Genomic DNA, 14876 nt, shown 5'->3' on the forward strand with positions numbered 1-14876 from the left:
GTTTGACTGCCCTAAAAAATCTCCTGTGCTCTGCCTGTTCATCTCTCCCTCTCTCCCTCAACTCCTGGAAGCCACTGATCTTTTTACTGTTTCCACAGTTTTGCCTTTTCTAGAATGTCTTATAGTTGGAATCTTTTCAGACTGGCTTTTCTCACTTAGTGATAAATGCTTAAGTTTCCTCTATGGCTTTTCATAGCTTAATAGCTCATAGTTTGATAGCTCATTTATTTTTAGTGAATAATGTTCCATTGTCTGGATGTACCACTGTTTATTTATCTATTCACCTACTGAAGGATATCTTGCTTGCTTCCTAGTTTTGGCGATTATGAATAAAGCTGCTATAAGCATCCATCCATGTGCTAGTTTTTGTGCAAACACAAGGTTTTATTTTCTGGGTTTATTTTGATATCAGAATTACTTAATGGATTAGTGGGGTGTAAGAAACATAGAGAAAAGGAAGACCTTGGATAGAGCAGACTGAGAGAAGAATCCAGAAGTTCAATCGTGCACATATTAATACTCTCAAGTGGAGAAATCAAAGAAGCAGTTATTAAAATAGTCTGGAGTCCAGAAGAAAATTTTTGGTGGAGACATAAAGTGGGTTCACTAGTATACAGATTCACTTACAGCAGAGTATCAGATGAGGTCACCCAGGCAGTGAGCACAGGTGGAGAAGAGGGTCAAGGACTGAGCCCTGGGACCCTCCCACATTAAGAGGATGACAGGAAGAGAGGAACCAGCCAGGAACTGAGAGGAAGCAGCCAGTGAACAGGAGAAAAAACAAGAGAATATACAGTGTGCCAGAAGCCAACTGAAGAGGTGGACTGAGGAGGAGGGAGTGGCCAGTGTTGACAAATCCTGGTGAGAGGTCTGAGAACTGACCACAGATTCGCCTCATGGAGGTCAGTGATCTGACCTGCAGTGAGAACTGTTTTGTAGTGGAGGCGAAAGAAGGACTGGAGCAGATTTAAGACATGCATTCTCAGTGTGGGTGACAGCACTCCCGCGGGAGGGAAAATCAGTTCTTGGGGGATGAAAACAATCTTGCTTTTTTTTATGTATAAAGCATAGATAAACATGCTGTAACTAACCAACTATGCTCTGTATCTGCGGTACTAAAATGTCATGGGTGGAGGAAGCGATTAAAAACATGTCCAAAAACACTCCTTTGGGGGACAGTGATGGAAAAATAAAGCTTGAGAAATACTGGTTCAAGACAGAAGGTGGGGAAAGGCATTAGAGGCAGAGAGGGTAAACACTGCTCTGATGAGTTCAGTTGCAAAGGATCAAAGACATGAAGTGGCAGCTGGTGGACAAAGTGGGGTTAAGAGAAGGGCCTCTGAAATTTTTAATAATAATAATAATATAAATATGGTGCTTATAAAGCACTTGTTAGAGGCCAAATACTGTTCCTAACCCTTTACAGCTATGAACTCTGTTACTGCCCTCAACAGCTCTGCAAGGCGGGTGAAATCACTGTCCTAATCTTGTAGTTGGGGAAATGGAAGCACAGAAATGTCAAGGACCTTTTCTGCCTAACATCATGTAGCCAAGAAGGGTTGGACTTGAAATGTAAACAAAGGGAGTCTGGCTCCTGAATCAACACTACTTAGATTCTTTCATATTGTTTGATTTTGTTCCCCATATTTCCTATAGAAAAATACATACAATCATACATTGTCAAAAATTAGTATTTGGCACTTCTCCCCTAAAATCTGGCAGTCAGTCTCTGCTGTGGGGAATTCCTCTAGAGTATATTACTGTCTCATCTTTGGGTCCTTCTCTCTGTTGGGAGACCTTCATTCTACTCCAGCTTCCCAAACCCTAATTCTTATGACTTTATCTACTGAGCAGTTTCTGCTTGCCCATCAGAATTCAGCCAGGAGGGGGTTTTATTTTTCTCAGTCCAAAAGCTCTATCAGGGTAATTTCCCTCACTCAAGAGTCACCCGCTTCTAAGGTGAAATTGAAAATAAATATAGTGAGATTAAAAACAAAGTGAATTACCTCTTCCCCTGGAAGGCAGAAATTCAGCCAGCCATTGTATTGGTTAAATTATAATTTTCCCAGCTAAACAAGAATCTTGACCACCCCTCCCTCGCTCCCTCCGGCTGCCAGTAGCATTTCCTCCCACAGACAATTAACATATTATTAACATAACCCAAAAACAGTTCGGGGAAAATTCAAGTATAAAAAAATGATCTACCTTAATTAGACGAATTTTTCAGAGAAACCTATATTTGAACCCTAAATTATTTGTATAATTGTCTTAATTCTTCACTCAATTTAACAGGTTAATACCAAGTCAGAGGCAAAATGGTTTCATTCTGGTAGATGAGCCCTAACCAGCAGTTAGGATGTATCTGTCCATGACAAATTATTTCAATTAGGGCCCAGTTTGGGAGCCAGGACATTTTTTTTCTGATCTACAGAGCCAAATGTAATGGATTCATTAAAACGTCAATGATTCTCTCAAGTGACCTGTCTTCACGGCTTTCAAGAAGTGGCATGGGCAAACACCACCATCCCCTTTCTTGCTTTCTAGTCTTCGGGTTTCTGAAGGCACCTTCTGTTACTCTCACCCATATACATCTCCAACAGTCTTTGGTACAGCCCCACCTTAGTCCAAAGAAATAGGTCTTGTTCCAGATCCATCATGCCTCTGCCAGCAATATCACCAGTCTCATTCTGGTGGGGGCTGCTGAGAGCTCCAGCAAGATTCATCTCTGCTGTCCTGCACCACAAAGCCCACAGAATATTCCAGCATGTCTTTGTTATGCCTTTGAAATTTGTCTATGAATGTTAGAGATACATCATAATTCTCCTTATTGGCCAGCTTATAACTGTTGAACACACCGACTCACATTTCCCAAGACAAGTATCAATTTCAGAGTCAGTATAGTCATCCTAAGAGAAGAAGAAATATTTTATTTTTCCCTGTAATTCTCTACTTATGAGACAATTTCTCACTGAAGGAAGGTAGTCCTTTCTCTTACTATGTGGAAGTCACTTCCTTTCCTCCCCACCACTTCTAACCCTCACCCTTTCAGATTCTGTCCCTCAGGCAGCAGCAATATGCTGCTAAACTAGTTCCCCCTCAGCTCCAGCGTAAGCTTAGAGGAACCACATGTACAGAGAAATGTTCAGTTCTTGGCCAAGGTCACTCTTATCCTGGACTGATGCTATGTTCATCTGGTTATGTAAGTTCTTTTGCTCTAATTGTACCTTTTCCCCTGTGTCAAGAATCATATATGAATAGAAAAGTATGGAAGTGATATTACTTTACAGATAATCCTCAGTAATAAAAAGTAAATCATTATTAGCACATATCAGCATTTGTTATTGATGGTAAATTACTTGTAATATACCTAGCAACTGATTGCAGGTACATGGCAATCTTTTGGCTGAGCTGTACTAAAAGAAAGACTAGACAGAGGGAAATAGACAAGTTAGAGTGGATCAGTAAGTTAAAGTTATGAATACTGGGCATGAGGCACGACGTACCATGGTTAAGAGCTAGACAGACCAGGCCTAAAACCTGTCTGTCCTTCATAACTTAACACTGTAGGCAAGTTACCTAAAAGCTTTTTTGACCCTGGGTGTTCTTTTCTAAAAGAGATAATAATAGTCTACACAGCATTACAGTGAGAATGACAAGCGATTATACTAGTAAAAGATTAAGAATGAGGCAAATCCACAAAGTGATCTGTAGTCTACACAGCCATAATCCTATGGGAGGAGAGAGGGGGCTGGGTTGAAAGTTTTACAAGATAGTTTCCATATCATTGATAAAGAAAACATTTCAGTCCATTTGCACATTGCACAGATGTTTTAATTAAAAAATATGTAGCTGATTTTGCAATAATGTGAAGTTTTTGCTTAGACTCATATTTATGTGATGGAAAACCAATGTTTGGAGACAATAAAATGGTCCATATATCATTGCATGTTATCTAGATAGACCATTTTGAAAGCATACAGCTTTGAAATCTGTCTCAGGTTCAAGTTATTTTAACTAAATGTTTTTTAGTTAAATAGTGTGAAACTTATCCAGATATCTTGGTACACAGATAAATAGGTTTCTAAAGAGTTTTAAATGTTTGGCTTAAAAATTCTTTAATTTTTAAATAGAACAAAAATGTTATGATAACATTTTGCCTAAGTGATGTGGTTTTAATAAAACAAGCTTGCACTGCCTTAAACAACTACTTACATATTATGAAAACCACATGAAATAGATCCCGATTGAAATAATTTTAAGGAAACCATTCCAAAACCAGTACTTTGAAAAACTTTCCAAGTTTAACCATTGATGACAATGACTCTCAAAATTCCAAAGAATCAGATGTATAAGTTTCATGTTTTGAAACTTTACAAAATATCTTACTTTTCCACTCCTAGTTTAGTGTAGGTGTTGGCCTAGAAGACTCAAACAGCAATGTGAGTATAGTTTAGCAACTAAAAAAACATGCAGATAAGAAATGCATCATAGCAGCAGGAAGAAAGGACCGTTTCTGAGTGAAGCCTGGGTTTGAACTCCATTTCTTTATATTATCTGTGGCATCCTGACACCAACACTACCCCATTTTGAACTGCAGGTTCTGTCTTACTCTGGGTTATCCCAGAAAGCAGAGCCTGGCCAAGGCCCTTTATGTAGGTGTTCTGGAAATGACCTAGGGAAAGGAGTACAACAGGGAAAGAGGAAAAGCCATTACAAGGGGTATTCTAGAGTAAGCCACCCTGTGGGCAGCTGAGCCCAATAGGACAGGGGCCATATGCCCAAGGGAAAAAAATGGGGAGCAGTTCTCAATAGGTTCCATCATCCACTCCTAGGTCATGCACGCATGAGGGCCAGATGGGGTCCTGCAGACCTCCCACGCAGCTGTGGCAGAGGGGTCTTGAGGCAGTGAAGAGGATCAGAATACGCCACCTTAAATAGGCCACTTTGGCCTAAGGATTCTTTTGAGCTGAAAGCAATTGAGAATCAACAGATGCAGAAAGAAGCCTTCATGGAGCTTCCATTATCTGACCAAACGCAGCAACTTCTGGGAAATGAGGCTGCCATAAATCCCCTCTCTAGAGCAGTTTCTTGGCCATAAAGAAGACAGAAAGACCATTCACACCTCCATAAAACAAACCATCATCACAAACTTTCTTATCTCCCATTTGTTTTCCTAAAAACTCATTTGTCTTTCCTAAAGAAATCTATTTGTTCTTCCCGTAGAAGCCTTTTCTCCCCCTGTCCTTACCTCTACTAAGTTAGGTATACAAACCTCTAACTTAAAACACTTAATGACCTAACTACTTTTGTTAGCTTCCATATGCAAATTTTCTCCTCTTCATCTGTCTTGTTAGTTTAATTCTTGCAGGCTCCCAGATACAGAACCTAAGCAGGCAGAATAAAAGTTTTTTTCTCCCCAACAACAGAAAGTGAGAGAAGTGAGATGCAGCCTAGCCCAGGTGTGGTCAGGTAGGTTACACCTACACCAGGCTGGTTGCTGCAGCAATGGTGAAAATAAATGGAAGGCCCAAGAGGATATGAGTGCAAGAGATGGCCAACGTAGTTCCTCATACTGTTCCACAGTCTCTCATATATACTGGGGCTCAAATACCACCATTACAGGGGCTTTGTCTGCAGAGCCTGTGCTTCAGCATATGCTATTCCTCGCCTTATCTGCCTAGTGAACAGTTCTTCATCATCAAATTCCTCATCTCTGCACTTTTTCCAGATTTAAAGTAAAGGAGGTTCTCTTCTCCTGCCTTTCTCCAGGATCCTAAGGCAGGAACTCTGTCTTTATCTCTATCCCACCCCCATCACCACAATCAGCTTTCCTGCAATAAGCACATTCCAGGCCAGAGCCCAGGGTCTCCCTTTTTAAGATCAGTCCTGAATCTGAGCAGGATGAGGCAGGGTTCACCTCCCTTGAAGATGGTGGGAGGGAAGAAGAAACAACTAACTCCAGCCTCAAGTCCAATTCACAGCCTCTCATACCATTTTCTCAACTAACAAATCTGATGCGTTGGTCCCTATATGATGCCTCAATCTATTTGGTCCCCCTATTACAATATAAGCTCTACAAGAGCAGGAATTTTTATTTTGTTCACTCATGTAAATCAAATGCCTGGATCAGAGCTTGGCACGTATGAGGGACTCAGTATTTATTTGTTTAATGACTTGATGAATGCATGGGGGGAGGGGTATGATTAGCCTTACAGAAAACCCTCAATCATCCCCTCCAGACAGAAATGGGCTCTCCTTTGTGCTCCCTTAGTATCTCCCATTACGGCATTTAACACATTGTAATTATTTGATATAAAATCTGGCTCACATGTTTGCCTTAGAATTTCCCAAGTGCAGAGATTTTATCTTTTCCTTCCCTTGTCTCCCAAAGGCCCAGCAGTGTGGGGACTGACTCCTAGAGGGTGTACAAGATGAACAGCTGAATGAATAACAAAGATAAGGAATGCAGCAACATTACATTTTAGTTGTCTTCTTTTATGTCTGATGCTGGAGATTCTTTTGTTTTAAAGTTAGAACATATGACTAATGAATGAATCACACCCAAGCATATTTCAGGACTCTGAAGAGAAGGAATGGGAAAAAAAAAAACAGGATGATCCCAATGGGATAATGTAGACAATGACTCTTGGCTCTTCTGCATCTGTTTTTGAAATCCAAGGAGCATGAGTGAGTCAAACGGAAGGACATAAAGTTCATGGAGGATTTGCTAACATTGTTATCAAAACCATAATGCCAGGAAAAAAAAAAAGAGGAATCAAGGAAACAAGAACAGCAGCTGTTAAAACTCTAGAGGTGTAGAGATGGGAAGTCTTCAGCATTTGGGGCAAATACTTCTTCCCTCAGTCCCGTTGCCTCACCCCTGCACCCTGTCACCCTTGGTAAACTAATTAGAACACTGATTTCCATGGAGGTTCAAAGCCCTTCTCAGTCAGCATGGCAGAAAAACTCTATTGGTTATCCCTGGTCGAGATGAAGGGCTCCCAACCTGGATGAGCTTCAGACTCACCTGGTGTCTGCCTCACCTCAGGCTGCCATGCCAGATACTGAAGGGCCCCCACCCATAAGATGGCGAACTTCCTGCTTATCTTCCAGGTCCTCGGTTCCCGCCGGCGCCACCTGAAGCCCAATCACCCCTCGCCCCCCTAATCCCAGCATCTGGCCAATAGCCACCAGCCCCGTAGAAGTGACACCACAATCACCCCATGCCCCTTCCTATATAACCCAGCACCTTTCCCTAATAAAGCGGAATTCTCCGGTGAATTGCTGCTGTGTGTCGCTCCCTTCCTTTCACTGGTGCCGAAACCCGGGAGACGGGACACCCCAACTGGGCCCCGTCTTCCCCCGACACCAGCAGCAGCTTGCCCTCGTCCTCTTTTTCCGGCGCTGGCTCATCACACTCACCACTCCTCTCTGGCCTTTGGGTAAGTTTTCCCCCGGGGTGGGCCACTCTTCCCCGAGCTATCACGGCACCATTGACCGTGATCGTCTGACAAGGCCCTGACGCCCGGGGACGAGGAGGGAACTCTCCCCGCCTCAGGCCTTCACGGCTGCGGCGGACCCTCAGGCCCCTCCTCCGACAGCCATAAACGAGGTGACTCCTTTGCGGATGAGAACGCTCCCTCCCCCCCCTCCTCCTTCCGTTCCTTCCGCAGAAAATTCCTTCCGCCGAAAACTCCTAGTACTAGGTTCCTCGGACCCCGGCACTCTGCCTCCTTAGAGAAGCCTGGGTGACGACCCACACTTCCTAAGAAACCGACTCGTATACGAGTTTCCGCAGACCCCCAAGGATCATCGGGGACGCCCTTTGTCTCCTGGTGGTCTGCTCCCAGTCCGAGGGTCTCCGTTCGTCTTTCCCTGTTTGTCTCCTTCTCTGTCCTTTAGCCATGGGAGCCTCCTCATCCCTCCCTGAAAGTTCACCTCTTGAATGCCTGCTCAAGCATCTAGCCACCCTCTCCCTGACGCCTGATATAAAACCAAAACTTCTCCACAAATACTGCTCCCAAGATTGGCCGACATGCCCCCTAGACAATGACAACCAATGGCCCGCAGGGGGAACTCTTGATCCTAACATCACTCGCAATCCCTTTAACTACTGCCAGCGCCTGAAAAAGTGGAAGGAGATTCCCTATATCGAGGCTTTCCTCCTCCTCCCCCCGCCTCCCCCCAAGTTCTCCTAGCCTGCAAGCCGTCTCCCCCGCAGAAGCCTCCCGTTCACTCCCTTCCCCCTCCTCTCCTACAACAGCCCCTCCCCCTTCCTCCACCACCATCTCCTCCCCCACCTCACCCCCCTGCAGATCAAGCCTGAGCCTTTCAGCCCCCCTCTAAGTCCCAGGAGCCTCCTCCGTCTTTGCCCCCATCACCTGTTTCGCCTCCACAGACTGAGCCAGAACCCTTCAGTCCCCCACCGCCGTGGGTCTCCGCTCTCGAGATATCTTCGCCTGCTGCTTAATAGCAGGTCTGAAAAAGGCAGCTCGTAAAGTAGTCAATTTTCAAAAGCTCCAAGACATAATTCAAAGGAGGGAGGAGACTCCCTCCGAGTTCTTAGACAGACTCACCCAAGCCCTATTACAGTTACCAGCCTGGACCCAGAAACGCCTGACGGGAGACATGTCCTTATGACATACTTCCTGGCTCAAAGATACCCCGACATTAAAGCTAAACTCAAAAAGTTAGAACAGGGCCCCGCTACCCCACAGACTGAGATCCTAACAGTGGCCTTTAAAGTCTTCCATAACCGGGAGGAGGAGAAGGAACGCCGTAAACAGAAGGCTGATCAGGCCAATTTCCAAATGTTGGCCCAGTTGATAAAACCACAACCTGGGCACTCCTCTACAAACAAGCCCCCCCCAGGAGCTTGTTTCAAGTGCGGACAAGAAGGACATTGGTCAAGGGCGTGCCCCTCCCCCAGATCTCCTACCACCCCATGCCCCAGATGCCACAAAAAGGGCCACTGGGGGTCTGATTGCCCAGCCACCTGAAGGGGAGGCTGGACGAACAACCCCCATCCTAAGCCCGCCGTAGTGGGGTTGGCAGAAGAAGATTGACGGGGCCCGGGGGCTTCTCACCCGACCATTTCCATCACCAAACAGGAGCCCAGGGTTACTTTAATAGTAGACGGTCGCCCCATCTCCTTCCTCCTAGATACAGGAGCCACCTTCTCAGTCTTGCGGGAATACCGGGGCCCTACCACGCCTGCCATTACTCCTATAGTTGGGGTAAGAGGTAAACAGATTTTCCCATTAAAACCTCCCCCCTTTTATGCACAATCCAAGACAATCCCATACCTTTCTCCCACTCCTTCCTGGTTATGCCCCAGTGTCCCATCCCTTTACTAGGACGGGACATCCTTTCTCTCCTCCATGTTTCCATAACTATATCCACTCCCACAGCCCCCAGTACTCCCTTTCCGATGGCCCTCATAGCCGACGACCCCCCTCTACCCAATGAAAGCTCCAGTTCCACCCTCATACACCCTGTAAATCCCAAAGTTTGGAACATTACAAGCCCCTCCGTGGCTCTATGTCCTCCTGCCTCTATCAAATTACGTGACCCCTCTCAGTATATCTGTCAGGCCCAATACCCCCTAACCACTTCAGCCCTCATAGGCCTCCAACCCATCATTCAAGATCTTTTAAACAAAAATTACCTCAGACCCACTCACTCCCCGTTTAATACCCCCATATTAGCTGTTAAAAAAACCAACGGATCTTTCTGCCTTGTCCAAGACCTTCGCCTCGTCAACATGGCCATCGTCCCTATCCATCCCTTAGTCCCAAATCCATACACCCTTTTATCGCTGCCCTGCCTTAGCCTCCCACTTCTCAGTCCTAGATCTCAAGGACGCATTTTTTTTTTCTATCCCTCTGGACCCCTCCTCCTAAGATTTTTTACAGAAAATGGCTCCTCTCTGACCTGCCCGTTCCCAAAACCAAGACAGAAATCCTTTCCTTTCTAGGCCTGGCTGGGTATTTTATAGCATGGATCCCTAACTTCTCCCTGTTGGCAAGACCCCTAGACGACCTCAGCAAGGGTCCCCCTGAAGAACCATTATCCTCCTCACCCCGACACTCCTTCATTAAGCTCCATCAAGCCCTTGTGGAAGCCCCAGCTCTCCATCTTCCTGATTTGTCGAAGCCCTTCTCATTATACATTCATGAGAGGTCCAGTCAAGCTGTAGGAGTCCTAGGCCAACATTATGGCCCATCCTTTGCCCCAGTAGCTTATCTTTCCAAGCAATTAGACTCCACAGTTCAGGGATGGGCCCCCTGCCTACGGGCATTAGCTGCTGGACAGCTCTTGCAGAAGGAAGCTCATAAACTGACATTTGGGGCGCCCCTTACCATTCTGTCCCCACATCACCTAAAGGATCTCTTAACCTACAAAAGTTTACAGACTCTCCCTCCCTCCAGACTCCTGACCTTACTGTCCTCTTTCCTCCAAAATCCCGTTCACCCCCTTTGCCATCCATACCCGAATCATGACTTTTTCCTCCTTTACTGCTCCCTCACTCTCTCTCGCTTTTTTTTCTCACTCCTATTGTCTTCCCTGCCACCCCAGCCTCCTTTGTATGGCGATTCAAAGTCAGACAGACTTACACACAGCATCAAACAAAAATTACTGCCCTCATTGCCACATCAGACTGCCCTCTGAAAGGCTGCTCCGAGCCTTTATACCTCCACTTTCCTCCCTCCACCGAAGTGTTCACTAGCTTCGGTTCACTTTATTCTCCCTACCTCTGCTTCCTCTATGATCAAAAACAAGCCTATTGCAGGTGATGGCACCTACGGGGAATGTTCCTACTGGTCTTGTGCCATTCACTACATGGGTAACTCCCAGTACCCACAGTATTACTCCTCCAACCATTTCATAAAATATCCCAACAGCTCATTCTCCTTATCAATCCCAGATCCCTGGGACTCTCGATGGGCCGCCGGAGTCACAGCCTCAGTTTACTACGGGGGGTCCTCGACCCCGCACGGTACCCTTCATATCTCTCGGGAGTATGTTCCCTCTCATTCCCAGATCTCTCAAGTTGCATCAGATATCAGACATTCCGAAAAAGTCATTATTCAAACATTTGACGGTGCCTCTTCATCTTCCTATCCCCACCCCTCTTCCAATTTCTCCTACTCTTGGTTACAGCTCATTCAAGACACCACCATCTTTCTCAACCACACCCTCAACACCGCCAATTGTTTCTTGTGCGCATCACTACAGCGCCCACTGCTGGCCGCCGTGCCCCTTAATATTTCCAACTACTCCTTCCATGCAGAAGGACAACCCCTCCGCCCCCTGGCAGACATACACCTATGGGAACCAGAATACGCAAACAATCTCACCATCCACCACTGTGTAGGCCCAACCCCTCCCCCCTCCAGCGCACTTCACTGTCTCTCTATCTACACCCCTACCTCCAGCTCTAAGACTTTTACGCAACCGGGACACTTCTTTTGGTGCAATGGTAGTGTTTTCAACTCACTGCCTCCCAACTCCAGCACATCCTGCATTCTCGTCACCCTAATCCCACAGCTTACACTTTACAGCATGGCAGAATCCCTTGAGCTCCAACCTCCCTTGCCCTTGCGCACAAGAATGGCTGCTTTCCTTCCCATTATGGTCGGTATTCCCTAGCCACCTCAGCCATTGGGGCAGGATTTTCAGGGGGAGCCTTGGGTCACTCTCTATGGGCAATTAGAGATCTCAACGCCAAACTTGAGGGAGCCCTGACATCCACTGCCGATTCCCTGGCCTCTCTCCAAAGACAGGTCACTTCGCTAGCTAAGGTCACCCTTCAAAACCGGCGGGCCTTAGATCTGCTTACAGCCGAGAAGGGCTGCACCTGCGTCTTCCTTCAGGAAGAGTGCTGCTATTACATCAACGAATCCGGCACTGTAGAAACTGACATTACCAAACTCACCGACCTTGCCTCCAGCCTCCACTCTGCTTCCAATTCCAACCCATTCTCTTCAATACTAACAAACCCCTTCCTCACTTGGCTGTGGCCCATTGCAGGCCCCATAATAATCATTCTTCTCGCCTGTCTCTTCTTGCCTTGTATAGTAAAGTTTATCAAATCCCAAGTCGGTAAAATCTCTAATCAAACTTTCAACCAGCTTTTACTCAGGAACTACCAGCTTTTAGCCACAGAAGATCCCTCACCCTCACGTAACCTCCTCACCATATGCTGAGATGGACCCCTCTCTCCGCTGGAAACTGTTCCTGGAAACAATGGCCACAGACGCCTGGTTTCTGGCACCCGCATCCTCTTGGCACCATCGGAATCAACAGGTCCTCAACCTATGGTTACAGGGAACCTTCATTGATTTCCAACCTGAAGAAATCCACATCTACTCGTCCTTACTGTGGGGAGTCCTATCAACCCTTTCCTCCCAGTCCTCAAGCCCTCACTCCCTTCTCCACCCCCGTTCAGCAAGAAGCAGTCAGAGAGAAAGCAACGTCCACAACCCCATAGAGGAGAAAGGGGGGAATGAAGGGCCCCCACCCATAAGATGGCGAACTTCCTGCTTCTCTTCCGGGTCCTCGGTTCCCGCCAGCGCCACCTAAAGCCCAATCACCTCTCTCCCCCCTCCCAATCCCAGCACCTAGCCAGTAGCCAGCAGCCCCGTAGAAGTGACACCTCAATCAGCTCATGCCCCTTCCTATATAACCCAGCACCTTTCCCTAATAAAGCGGAATTCTCCGGTGAATTGCTGCTGTGTGTCGCTCCTTTCCTTTCAGATACCATAGGCTGGGAGCTGAAACAACAGACATTTGTTTTCTCACAATCATGGAAGCTGGGGAATCAGGGTGCCAGCACAGCAGACATCATTCTGAGGCCTCTCCTCTCGGCTTGTAGCTGGCCACGATCTCACCAGCTCCCTGCTATCCCTTGTTATACAGGCACTAATCCCATCAGGAGACCTCACTCTCCTGCCCTCATCCAAACCTAATTATCACCCAAAAGCCCATTTCCAAATACCATCACACTGGGGGGTTGAGGCTTCAACATGTAAATTCAGGGGGAACTTAATTCAGTTCATAACACCTGGGGAGCTCCTGAAGCATTTAGAGGCCTGCCCCACCTCTCTGGAGGTCCTGATCTATGGCCTAGAGAGGGGCATAGGACTCTAAGTGCTTAGAAGTCTTCCTGTGAGTATTGTATCACTGGCATGGTCTAGAATTGCAGGCACATAGTGATAATAAAAAGCAGATAAACTTTCCACCAGTTTTATTATTGTTTTTAAATTCTCTCCTGACACCACATTCCCTCCTTGCAGGCACCTGCCCCACCCTTAGGACACAGCTGCAGAGCGCTCAGCTCCACTTGTAATTAACATTTTATTTGTGTAGACTGCAAGCTCCACGAAGTAAGAGGACCCGTGTATTTTTCACTCTAACCATTGTATATACCCAGCACCCAGCAGGGCTTGGCACAAGCTAGACTGTCAGTATCTGTTCAGTGAAAGAAGGAATCAACTCAGGTTGGGGCATGGCTGTTCCAGACACCATTGTGAAACTCAACCTACTCACCCCTCAGTGTTTAACTGAGAAGCACCTGTCTGTGAATTGGCACGGTCCTCCAAGACACTAACAGCAAAGGGAGGGAACAATAAGGACAAGGCAATCCATGCCTTTATTCATCTCAATTTCTTCATTCAAAAAAATTCAGAAATCACAATCATATGTGTATGTGTTTGTGTATGCGTGTATGTATGTGAGACAGTGCTCTTTCTTTACTAAATAATAGTACAGAACTGCACATAGGGCTATTGAGCAACCTGAAATGTGGCTAGTGCAAATTGAGATGAACTGTAAATGCAAAATATATACCAATTTCAAAGACAGTATAAAAAATAACATAAATGATCACATTAATATCTTTCTGTTGATTATACATTGAAATTGTAATATTTTAGACATGTTGAGTTAGTCATTAACTATTTAATAAGGATAGAGTTTCAGTTTTACAAGATGAAAATCCAGAATACATAAAGAACTCCTAAAACTCAACAACAAAATATGAACAACCTGATTCAAAATGGGCAAAGAACTTAATAGGCATTTTTTCAAAGAAAATATACAAATGGCCAACAAGCCTATGAAGAGATGCTCACCATCACTAATCATTTGGGAAAAGAAAATCAAAACCGCAACATGATACTGCCACTGGGAATGCTACTATTAAGTAAAAAATTGAAAATTATGAATGCTGGCAAGGATGTAGACTAATGAGAATCATTGTGCTCTGGTGGTGGGAATGATACAGCTGCTGTGGAAAACGGCACTGAATTTCCTCAAAAAAAATAAAACTACAATTACCATATCATCCGGCAATTCCATTTCTGGATATATGCTTGAAAGAAAAGCAGGGTCTCAGAGTCTTTTCTAGACCCATGTTCATAGCAGTATTATTCACTCTTAATTAAAATGTAGAAGTAACCCCAAACATCTACCAATGAATGAATAAATCAATAAAATCTGGTATATATATACAATGGAGTATTACTCAGCCTTAAAAAGGAAAAATATTCTGACATGTGCTACAAAATGAATAAACGTTGGGAAATTATACTAAGTGAAATATGGGAGACACAAAAAGGCAAACACTGTGTGAGTTCAGTGGAGTGAAGTACTTGAAGGAGTTGGAATCATAGAAACAGAAAGCAGAATGGTGGTGGCCAGGGCCTAGGGGAGACAGGGATGGGTCATTACTGCCTAATAAGGGTATAGTTTCAGTTTTATGGAATGAAAAGTGCTCTGAGGATGGATGGTGGCGATGGTGGCACATCATTATGAATGCATTTAATGCCACCAAACTGTGCACCTGCCAATGGTTAAAATGATCAACTTTGTTA

The 14876-nt window shown here is 45.4% G+C and overlaps 1 protein-coding gene across 3 annotated transcripts in view; it reads right to left on the bottom strand.

Moving 5' to 3' along the window:
• Nucleotides 1-14876, bottom strand: part of PAMR1 (peptidase domain containing associated with muscle regeneration 1) — a 158051-nt gene that overhangs the window by 102649 nt on the left and 40526 nt on the right. The window contains exon 1 of one of the 3 annotated variants that reach the window (XM_057507558.1): nucleotides 7028-7043. The exons of 1 other annotated variant lie outside the window; for it this stretch is intronic. The gene's annotated coding sequence lies outside the window, so the exon portion shown is untranslated. Of the gene's footprint in view, nucleotides 1-6328; nucleotides 6482-7027; nucleotides 7044-14876 lie in introns of those variants that run through there. One more of the 3 variants, XM_057507557.1, reaches the window with a different exon arrangement.

This window comes from Manis pentadactyla, chromosome 9, assembly GCF_030020395.1.
Source record: "Manis pentadactyla isolate mManPen7 chromosome 9, mManPen7.hap1, whole genome shotgun sequence".
NCBI classification, from domain to species: Eukaryota; Metazoa; Chordata; class Mammalia; order Pholidota; family Manidae; genus Manis; species Manis pentadactyla.